General features: G+C 38.9%; 1 protein-coding gene across 1 annotated transcript in view; it reads right to left on the bottom strand.

Moving 5' to 3' along the window:
- THSD7B (thrombospondin type 1 domain containing 7B) overlaps positions 1 to 12,421 on the bottom strand; it is a 936,033-nt gene that overhangs the window by 305,522 nt on the left and 618,090 nt on the right. The gene's annotated exons all lie outside the window — the stretch shown is intronic.

Genomic DNA, 12,421 nt, shown 5'->3' on the forward strand with positions numbered 1-12,421 from the left:
CCATGGAGATGACAGCATAGAAAACTCCATGTGTGGACTTACGCTGCGCATGGGGTCACGATGAGTCAAAATCTCTTCAACAGCAGCTTAACAGCAATCACTTTACTACGAACTGAAAAGAGCAATACACATCCACCAATGGCATTTTAGAAGTCCGTCCAGGTTATGTACTTTTGACAAACCAATCACTGAATCCCCCGAGGAATTCAATTCTATTCTGAAATATCCAAAGTCCCCATGAGTTAGGATTGACTCAAAGGTGAGTGACTTGACTCGTTTGCTTGGTTTCTAGTTTTCATCAAACAGATCATTTTAATTAACCCTGGATGTCTAAAATGATTCCTTGAAAAAAAATAGTTTAAATACTATGTAAGTGTGAGAAAAAAAAGCAAAGCAAAACCAAATCTACTTAAATGATAGATTGAGTTTGCTGTATCCAGGTCCACGAGTAATGCAAATCAATTGTTCTCAGCTACTAGGTGAAAGTCGGAGTTGGAGGAGGTTGAAGTTCATTGTGTTGCTTTGGAAGAAAGAGCAGGGAACCTGCTTCATAAAGATGACAGCCCCAAACCATGGAGCACAGTGCCATTCTGGAACACACGTTTTCACCATGAGTCAGAACGTATTTGATGGCAAAGAGTTTGGTTTTGAATTTGTCTTTTGATTATCAGTCCTGTACAATCTTACCCCAATCAGCATTGCCAAGCTTATCTTCTTTCAGCGCCATAGATTCTGGTCACAGAGTGGTTAATTCAATGATCAAACCCCAGCATGCCCCTCCCTCCTTTGGGATGCACATCAAATATCCCCTGGTCCTCTCAGATGTCATTTTTGAAACATCTTGAAACTATTCCCAAATTAATCACCCCTACCATCTTCCCAGAACACTTTGCTCATATTTCTGTTCTGGCATGCACCACTAGCTTTATTTACTATTTAATCAGCTTTATTTACCTCTGTCTCTCCTATCCTAAGATTCACCAAGAAAGTCTCCAAATAAGTCGACTCCTAATGTCAATGTTAGAATTGCACGTGTATGGGTCTGAAAACACAAATATACACTCAGCCATGCATACATCTTATTCGTAATATTACTTTTAAATTATCACATTGAATATTAATAATTAATTATCGATGGTTAATTAATTATTGATGAAAAAGTAATGAATTACTATGAATTAACCTTTCATATTTTTATTTCAACAGCTTGACTGTGATATGATCACATACATATGATGGATCCAGTGGTCCACTGGCTTAAGTGAATGACCATCGCCACAATCTTAACACATGAAACAGTTAAGTTTTATTGTGCCAATCTGGCCAATAAACACATGTGGGATTAATTGAAGGACAGAGAGCTAAATGGCTCAGTGAGCCTCGCCTTCCTAGTTCTGGGGTCTCTTGCTTTGCGATGGCCAGACCAGGGTGCAGCTGCCTTAACCAGTTCCCTGCTTCAGCTGGCAAGGCTCACTTCCTGCAAGACATCCCCGAGAGAAGCCACATGGACCTACCCTGATGCAGCCCTGGGTGCTGAAGCAGCCGTGTGGAGACCCCTGCCAGCGCTGAGATATTTACATGCTCACTGATTCGGCTTTCCTCCTGAAGTCGGTGTCATTGCATGTGCTTTGTAAGATTGAGGAGGACTTTGTAGATTGGTGTCAGACATATAGGCTGATGTTGGACTTAGGGGCTTGGACAGCACTGGATTGGAATGCGTTTTTAATGTACACTTACCCTTAATATAAAACTCCCTCTTATACAAAAGATTTTCTGTGGATTTGTTTCTCTAATGTACCCAGACTAATACAACACATTCCTACCATCCCAAAGAGAAACCTTAACTCATCACATAATTCTCGCAAGACCCCTGTATTCTGGCCACAGGAAACTGTTAACGTACTTTCTCTATATATTTGAATGTTCTGGGCATTTCAAATAAATAAAGTTACATATTGTGTGGTCTTTTTTGACTAGTATTGTAGCATTATATTGTGAAGGTTCATCTATGTGTAGCAGGTATCAATATTTCATTCTTTTTATTACTGAACAGAATTGCATTATGTGGCTATGTCACATTTTGTTTATGAAAATTTGAATGATTTTCAACTTTTTAGTTCATACAAACACTGCTACCAAACAGTATAAATTTTTTTGTTGATGCATGTTTTTATTTCTATGTGGTATATACTTTGAAATGAAATTCTTGGGTCAGAAAGTAATCCTATATTTACTTTGCTAAGGAACTGCCAGAATGCTATCCAAAGTAGCTGCAACATTGACTGCTCTAATTAGATATTGCCTGTCTTTCTCCTTCCTTATAAATATATGGCATTAGCCATGTTTTCAATGATAATATTTCTAGTGGGCTTGAGGTGCTATGTCATTGTAGTTTTGAGTTATATTTCCCTAATTAGTAATGATATGAAGCATTTTTCATAAAAGAGAACAAACAGTAGAACATACATGAATTCAACAATCCCTCCATGTACAATTCAGTGACATTGATTATATTCTTCAAGTTGTACAAGCAGTCTCACGTCCATTCCAGAATTCTTCTTCCCTCATTAGTATCAACTCACTGCCCCTAAGTTTCCACTCTGGGCTTCAAGTTTCCTTTGTCAATTTGACTTCTTGCAGGCAGCTCTTAAAAGAGCACAATGCTCAATGCTAAAGGATGATACATTCTTTATTAATTAAGCTAAATTGTTTCTAGGAAGAGCCCAGGGGGGGTTGGTTAAAGGTGTAAAAATTATCTCAGAGCACAATTTCGGGGGGTTAGTCCAGTCTCAATGGTTCCACAATATAGATTACATGGACAATTTAATATCTGTTATTCCTGTTCCTCCTTTTGATCAGAATTGTCTGTAGAATCTTAGGTCAAAGTGATCAGTAATGGTAGGCAGGCAGCATCCAGTTTGCTGGTCTTAAAGTAAAGAAGGGCATTTAGTCACACCTTCCCTTTTCTCTTCTTATTCCTGATTTCCTTCTTTGTTTGCTACATGCAACTAGAGACTAGTTGCTGTGCGTTTTGTGCTCCATCAGGGAAAATGACCATTTAGTTCCTTTATTCAAATGTCAATTAAATTATTTGTCTATTTTTGAGTTGCAAGACTTCGTTACATATTCTGGATGAGTCCCTTATCACATGTACATTTATATTTCAAGTGTTCTAGCACATCTTTGAGCTATTTCCATATTCTTGATAGTGTCCATTAAAGCACACATTTTAATTTGGCCAAAGTCAAATGAACCATTTTTCTTCTGTCACGGTTGCTTTTGGTTTCACCCAAATCATGAAGACTTACTCCAGTGTTCTGGTCTAAGAATTTTGTAGTTTTAGCTACGGAGTATGTATATAAGATCCATTTCAGTTGATTTTTGTCTATGGTGTTAAGGAAGGTGCCCAGCTTCTTTCATCTTCATTTCGATATCTAGTTATCCCAGCTACATGTGTTGAAAATGTGTTTGTTTGTTTGTTTTTAAGCAATGGAATGATCTTGACATCCTTGTTGAAAATCAATTGACCATAAATTTAAGGATTTATTTATAGACTCTCAATTCTCTTCCATTGGTCTGAATGTCTGTCCTTGTCAATATAACTACACTATTTGTCCTTACGCCAATATGTGACAGTATCTTTATCTGTGCCTTGAAAATAAGTTTTAAAGGTGCAAAGTCTGAGTTTGCAAATTTTGTTCTTCTCTTTTAAGATCATTTTAGCTACTCTTGGTCATTTTGCACTTCTATAAATTCTGAGATCGGCGGCCAAATTATATTCAAAAGATTGCTTGGAGTCTGAAAGAGGTTCCATTAAATCTATAGATCCATTTGAGATTCACTGCTCTCTTAATAAGTCATCCTGGAGATACCACGGGGGAGGAATGGAGCTGCTGACTGTCACGACACTAGCTCAAAACCACCTGGATGAAAATGAGAACTGCAGGAGCGAGTAGAGGCGATCTGCTCCTATACAGATCTACAGTCTTGGAAACTCTGGATAGAGTTGCTTTAAGTCAGAATCAACTTAATGATACTCAGTTAGGTACTTTTGGAGATTTGACCCTTTCCACAATGTAAACTCTTATTATACATGAATATGCCATGTCCTTTTTATTCGGATATAATATAATTTCGTTCAACAATGTCTTACAGCTTTCAATGTGCAGGTTTTGTTCTCTTGTTAAATTTTTATTTTATTCTTTCTGATATCATTAAAACTAAAGTGGGTTCTTTTACTTTCTAATTGTTCAATGTAAAAACGTAGGAATACTGTTTTGTATATATTAATCTTGTGTCCTGCCAATTTGCTGAACTGCTTCATTACTTCTGAAAGATTTTAAAGGGGAGAGTTCCTAGTATTTTCTGTTTATAAGATCATGTTATCTGGAAATATATAGTTTGATTTTTACTTTCCAATTTGGATTCCAGTTGTTTTTATTTCTTTTTAATTTCATTGCCTACCTGCTTTGGCTAGGCCCTCCAGGAAGAGATAAATGTAATTGGTTATAGGAAATATACTTGTTTTGGTCTTGCTCTTAGGGAGATTGACCTACTGTCTTTCATCAATATCGGCAAATATTTACTTTATACCTCTTCATAAGATAAATGTTTATGTGCATTCAGAGGGAGAAAAAAGCTAATATCTTCTCATTCCTTAATTTGGGCTATTTTTTAGGAGTTCTGTCTTCTTTCTCATTGTAACATACACAGACGGTATATATGAGCTCACCATGGGCCCCAAGTTTTTCCCCTGAGGGGGATCACAGCACATCTTTATTTCCATGGAAATAAATTCTAGTCAAATACATAGATAATTGTATGCTATATTGTTATATCTCACTGTGTATCATTAATCACTGTTCACTAATTACCAATGGAACCATCTCAACTGTGGGCCTAGACATCTTCAAATTATTGGGTATCTCTCTGTCAATGAAAGTTATATGCCCAACTATATATATATAGTTGGGCATAATTTTGGATATAGAATGTAAAGTATATAAAGCTTTTTGAATAATTAATGTTCTGGAAGCTTTAACTCATTGCAATTTAAAATTTAAAACTTATACAGAGAGAGGGGGAAGTTTCAAGCTTGAAATCCCCAGAATGTCCTACATTAGACTGGAAAATGGCCATTGAGTCTAGCATATTCCTCTTTATACACTGTTATGCAGAGTCTGATTAAAATCAGGTATTTCATTGCTGTTTGTTAAAAGAATTATTGAATATATGAGTGAATAACCCAATGCTCCCAATGTATTGCTTCATTAGAACATTTCTTGTTTGACATGAATCTATCAAATATTTTTAGTAACAGATACATTTCTTCAAATCTTATCTTTCTCATGAATAATTTTCTCCATAAATTAGGTAAAAAATGAAAAAATATGTAAAAATAAATGAACAGGATAAATCTAACATAAAACTTTGAGGTCCCATTCCCTGTCACCTCCTTCCAAAAGGTGAAGAAAAGAACTGGATCTATATTATTGCTGTTGACAGGAATAACCAAAGTCCTTGTTTATTTACTTCCTTACAACATCTTAGCTAACAATAACTTTCCAAATAGCTTTTCAAATTACATATCAAATTTTCACATAAAGTCTCAATTTTAGATGCCACACACATAAAGAAATATAGAAAATAATAACACCAAGTGAACGCTTCTAATGCTTCGAACAACTTTCCTGTTCTCATTTGCACTTTCATAAGGAGTTTAACTTGAAAACCTAAGACTTCATAACATATAGTTGTCGTGGTTTCGTGAGTTCCAATTTACAGTAAGCATAGGTACCACAAAGTGAACCCCAGCTTGACCTTGTTCCATCTAACACGTGTTGCTATATTTTAGCGCATTGCTGTAGCCACTGGGTCAATTCATCCTGTTGAGGGTCTTCTTCCTGCTTACTGACCATATGTCCTTCCAAGCATATGTCCTTCTCCAGGGGCTGGTTCCTCCTGATAACATTTCTAAAGTACATGAGATGAAGCCCCGCCATCTTCATTTCTGAGGCGCATTCTCACATAGTGGGAGACTTAATAATGACTACCAAAGAGTTCCAGGTTCCAAACTCTGGGAATTGAGTATGTTACTCAGACGTCCTCAAACTATGGCCCGTGGGCACATACGGCCCGCCAAGGACATTTATCCATCCCGCTGGGTGTTTTTGCCCCATTTGTTTTTTTACTTCAAAATAAGATATGTGCAGTGTGCATGGGGATTTGTTCATAGTTTTTTTCCTAAACTATAGTCCGGCCCTCCAACAGGTCTCGGGGACAGTGAACTGGCCCCCTGTTTACAAAGTTTGAGGACCCCTGTGGGCGTATATGGTCAAAAATGAAAAAAAACACAAAACAGTTTGCAAATGTGATTAATTTAAGAGACACTAAGAAGAGACATTATGTAGGTGGATTTCCTACGTGGATCACTTATCAACACTATTACTGTAAAACTGGGCCAGAAGGGATATTGACACCAAATAGTTTACTGTAACTTTGCATCTAGATCAGTGGTTCTCAACATTCCTAATGGCACGAACCTTTAATACAGTTCCTCATGCTGTGGTGACCCCCAACCATAAAATGATTTTTGTTGCTACTTCATAGCTGTCATTTTGCTACTGTTATGAATCAGGTGACCCTGTGAAAGGGTCATTTGACCCCCAAAGGGGTCATGACCCACAAGTTGAGAACCACTGATTTAGATGCTGGGCTGCTGGCTTTGAAGATGTAGGAAGGGGCCATATGTGTTTATCCTGGAAGACTAGAGAAACAATTTCATAGACACTCATGAGTATAAGAAAGAGCTTTATATACAAGAGCAGTTGAATATTGAGGAAACATCCCAGTCCAGTCCAGATCAAGGCCCTAAGCCTGATATTAGCCCATATGTCCAATACCAATCCATAAAGTCCTCTTCAGAATCACAAAACACATGCAATGACACTGAATGCAGGTAGATCACATACCAGTGGGTGCAAAGTCTTGTGGATCCAGTGGTGGTAGAAGAATCTCAGTGGTGGCTGGGGTCTCCACATGTCTACTCCAGTTCCCATTGTACAGGGATATCAGCATAGTGCCATGTGTCTTGTTAGTAGAGCATCTCTCAGGGAGTGAGCAAAGATACAGTGTATCTCCCGCCTCCAAGGAGGGAAAAAACAAAACTGAGTTCCTAGAATCCTTAGGAGAAGGCCACATCCACACAGAGGTCTCATTGGCTATGACCTGAATGTCAGACTAGACTCTCCCCCTTCACTCTTAATCCTCTCAAGTCCCTAATTGACACCAGATTATGTAAGTACCATGCCATAAGTCTAGGATCTAAGAACGGAGCTCTAGAAAACAGAAAAGACATTTTATCTCTACATCCTTTAGAGGGAGCCTGGTCATGCCTACATCTTTAATTGATCCGGTAAAATGGATTCTGGAATTCCAACCTCCAGTACTCTAAGAGAATAAATGTGTATTATTTCATGCCACCATGTTTCTGGTTTTGTTATGGCCGCCATAGCAGCAGGCACAAACCAGTATCTTAAAATTCTGTATTCACAAGCACAACTCTATATTTTATGTTTTGTCAAAATTATATGCAAGGTGAGGACACTTGTCAGATGTTTGTAACGATAAAATCATGGGGTACACATAATCTCACCTCCAAATAGCACACAGAACTTTGTAGAAAATGAACTAGTAATTGGTAGGTAAAAGAGGGGAAGTGTTAGGAGGTGCGACTTGCACCTTGACAAGGGACATAAAGCAGATTCTGGTACATTGTAGAATCTTTCAAGATTGCAAGTCAAGGCTTGAACTTTATCTTGAGTTCTTTCAGTTTAAGATGTGCTGAACTTGCTCTTCCCCTTTGCTCATGAGAGGCTTTGCACATTTCATTATAGTACTTGGCTTTGTCTCCTCAAACTATCCTTTGAAATTTTCTATTCAACTATTTGACTTCATCCTTTCTTCCATTTGCTTTAACTACTCTACAATTAAGGGCAAGTTTCCGAGTCTCTTCTGGCATCCATCTCTTTCTTTGCTGTCTTTTTCATGACCTTTTGCTTTCTTCATGGCTGTTGGACTGTGATACACTCTGGGGGACCTTAAGAAGAATGGGAACCCCAGAACACTTCATTGTGCTCACGAGGAACTGCACAGATCAAGAGGTAGTTGTTTTAACAGAACAAGGGAATACTGCATGGTTTAAAATCAGGAAAGGTGTGCAGTAGGGTTGTATCTTCTCATCATACTTATTCAATCTGTGTGCTGAGGAAAGTAATCATTGAAACCAGCTTATATGAAGAAAACTGTGGCATCAGGTTTGGAGGAAAGCTTATTAAGGTGTGCTTACTAACAAACAGCAACACGCATGTGACACAACTTGCTTGCTGAAAGTGAGGAGGACTTGAAACACTTCCTGATGAAGATTAAGGATTTCAATCTTCAGTATGGATTATAACTCTATGTAAAGATGATCAAAATCTTCAAAACTAGACCACTAGGTAACATCAGGATAAATGGAGGAAAAGTTGACTTTATCAAGGATTTTGTCTGCTTGGCTCCACAATCAATTCTCACGTAAGCAAGAGTAAAGAGATCAAACAACACATTGCATTAGGTAAGTTTGCTGCACAAATGCTTTTTAGAATATTGAAAAGTCTGTTAGTCGGGGTATATTAGAGAAACAAATCCACAGAAAATCATATGTATGTAAGAATGTTGTATATAGAGGGTAAGTGTGCATTAAGAAAGCATCCCAACTTAGTGCTGTCCAAGCCCTTAAGTCCAACATTAGCCCATATGCCCAAAACAAATCTACAAAGTCCTCCTCAATCTCAAAAAACACACACAATGATGCCAACTGCAGGAAGAAAGCCGAATCAGTGAGTGTGTAAGCATCTCAGCGCTGGCAGGGATCTCCACATGGGTGCTCCAGCACCCAGGGCTGCATCGGGGTAGGTCCATGTGGCTTCTCCTAAGGTATGTCTCGCAGGAAGTGAGCCTTGTCAACTGAAGCAAGGAACTGGCTAAGGCAGCTGCATCCTGGTCCAACTATCATAAAGCAAGAGACCTGAGAAATAGAAAGACGAGGCTCACCGAGCCATTTATCTCTCCACCCTTCAATTAACCCCACATGTGTTTATCAGCCAGGTTGGCACAATAAACCTTAACTATCTCAAAAAGCAAGAATGTTAAGTTGAGAACTCAGGTGCGCCTGACCCAAGGCAGAATATTTTCCAATGCTGAGATAGTTGGACATAGAATAAGGAAGACCAAAGGAGAACCATTGCATTTGAATTGTGGTGCTGGAGAAGAATATTGGAAGTACCATGGACTGCTAAAAGGACAAACTGGTGTGTCTTGGAAGAAGTACTGTCAGAGTACTCCTTATAGGCAAAGATTGCAAAATGTCTTATATACGTTGATATGTTGTCAGGAAAGACCAGTCACTGGGTAACGACATCCTTTTTTCAGTAAAGTGGAGGGAAGCAAAAAAGAGGAAGGCTCTCAAAGAGATGGATTGCCTCCATAGCTTCAACAATGAGCTTGGGCCTAGGAATAATGGTAGGGAGGAGGCAGGATCAGATAGGGTTTAGTTCCGTTGGCATAAGGTCTCTGTGGGGCCTAAACAACTAGATGGCACCTAAAAACAACAGCAGTAAGTTTGAGAAGTTGGGGAAGGGTGACATTTCTAACTTAATCTGGAAAGCTTATTAGGAGCCAACTCTAAAATTCGGTTGTGAGAAGGAAGAACCATTAATGTATGCAGGGATAGAAGGCAAAGTCACCAGGAGGGTGGATGGCCTGTGCTGGAACATGAGAGAAACCCAGAAGGGATGTTCTACAGTGTGGTGAAAATGAAAGATGTCTTCAGTGGTCAGAGGGCTAAAATCATGGAAGGCCTTGCATCTCATTCCAGGAGATCCCGGCCTGGGGTCCTTCCTGAAGTTTTGAACATATGAACTCGACCATCAAATTTGCTGTTTGAACAGATTCCAGTGAGAAATAATTGTTAGGGAAATGTGATGAGGCACAGCAAGGGCAGTGACATGGCACTATTATTAAAAAAACAGAACAAAAGAACTCAAGCAGATGAGAGCAGCCTGAGGACAGAGGACAAAGAGAAATGGATCTAAGAGAGAAACTTCACGAAGCAGCTGGATTCTTATACAAATGGTCGTAGCAGAAATTGTGTGTGTGTTTAAAGTAAAAGAGAGGAAAATCTGAACCCAAGAACTAGAGGAATACTTTCTTCAGCTTGTCGAATTAAACGTCCATGCCCGAGAGAAGGCAATTATCCCTTCTCAAGTGCTGATACGAAGAGCTCTGCAAGGCCCCAGAAAACACAGCGGTGTTGAAGATTTGGGTCACTGGGAAAGAATTTCAAATGGTGAAAAAGGTTTTATTCTTTCTGAAAGCAGGGGTAGAGTATAATTAGTCACTTCTTACTGTGTGCGAGACTGGTAAGGCAAGATCATGTGGTAAGTCTGTCCTGTATCTAATAGCTCCAAACCTGGGGGAAATTTGCTAATTCCCTGCTAACCATGACCAAATGGTCTTTTAACCACAGCATTTAAGAGGGATGTAATTTTCTGATTCCAAGTACGCGCTCCACGAACAAAACAAAACAAACATTTCTAACAAGTCAATTCCAACTGATGGCAGCAGAGTTTGGGGGCTGTGTGTCTTTGTGAAAACAGACAAGCCGTCCTTCTACCGGGGAATGGCCAGTGGGAGCAGTCCAATGCTTAGCCAACCCTGCCATCAAAATAAATCCTCGCCTTCATGTGAATTACTTCTGGTGGTGACTCTACATATTTCTCTTGAACTGCACTCTCAAGTGCTCTCCATGGCCACAATCTCTCAGAGGTAGATTGTCAGGTCTTTCTTCAGTGGCACATCGGGTTGCATTTGAACCCCCAACCTTTCAGTCAGTAGCCTAGAACAACTCATTTGCACCATCTAGGGACCCTCTGATAAATGTTCATCAGCATGCAGTTATAACATAAGTCTATGTTACATGAAATCCAAGGCACATACAAAAAGGCATCCTCAGGTTATCTTGTACCCTTCGGTCCTCCATCTACACTGGCTTACACAGGTCAGCTTGCTGTGGTTGTGTTCCATAAAGCCAATTCAAGTGGCCCTACATAGCAGATTAGAACTGTCACATCGATTTTTCTAGGCTGAAATTTTGGGCAAGCTAATTACCATAGTTCTTCTCTCATGGAGTCCCTGAGTGGTCACAAATCAGCTACCTTTCAGTTAGAAGTCACATGCTAAACCATTGTCATACCCTTATATGTGACAATAATTTAATAAAATGTTAAACAGGATTCAGAACCCCAGCTGAATTATTTCTAGATAAAATAATTTTGAAAATAACACCCTATTAAAATCCATCAGTCTACCTGGAAAAAGATTTTAAAAGATTCTATTTTATAATTTGGGGAAAGGACATCTCTTGCAAATTATTTTTACACATCCCTGCATTCTTTCAAAAGCATTGTTAGTCTACTTATAGCAAAATGATTTCACTTTCTTTAATTTCAAATTATATATCAAGAGAAACCTAGTACCAAGTGTTTTTTATGATTTTCTGACCCTGCACTTCACAGGTGACTATTTATTTCTCTATATAGGTGTTCTATCCAAAAAGGTTACTAATCACACACATATATGCACATTTTCAGGATTTTAATACAAGACTGTGGGTCATATGAAATCTAGTTCTTTCTTCCTTCAGCCATTGTTTACCAAAAACTGCATGTGGTCAAGTTCCTATATTGATTAGGCACCACAGAGGGAGATAAGAATGTGACTCAGTACTGGATCACACTGAACTCTCCATTAAACAAACAGAACGAAACTCACTGCTATGAAATCAATTCTGACTCAGTAAGGCCCTCCAGGACAGAGTAGAACTGTTCCATAGGCTGCCCAAAGCTGTAACCTTTACAATTCCAGTGGTTCTCAACCTTCCTAATGCCACAACCCTTTAATACAGTTCATGTTGTGGTGACCCCCCAACCATGAAATTATTTTCATTGCTACTTTATAACTGCTATTTTGCTACTGCTATGAATTAGGCGACTCCTGTGAAAGGGTCATTCAACCTCCAAAGGCTTGAGACCCACAGGTTGAGAACCACTACTTTACATGAACAGTGTGTCAAATTTTTCTCCCAGGGAGAGGCAATCTTGTCCTTAGGGAATTGTATGGATTTGCTCTTGATGGAACTTTGGGTGCTTGGCTCTGTCAAGATCATATGTTATATTCTGACTGCCTTTGTCAAGGGGTCGTGAACCTACTGTTTTAGGCAATATTCTTAAGAGAAGAAAAATAATATTTTCATAGAACAGTGACTCATGCCCTGGACTTGCTATGATGGATCCAGGCTTTCACTGTAGGTCTTAGCCTTCTG

This window comes from Echinops telfairi, unplaced genomic scaffold (genome assembly GCF_000313985.2).
Source record: "Echinops telfairi isolate 266 unplaced genomic scaffold, ASM31398v2 ScPeMD7_4;HRSCAF=17, whole genome shotgun sequence".
Taxonomy (NCBI): domain Eukaryota; kingdom Metazoa; phylum Chordata; class Mammalia; order Afrosoricida; family Tenrecidae; genus Echinops; species Echinops telfairi.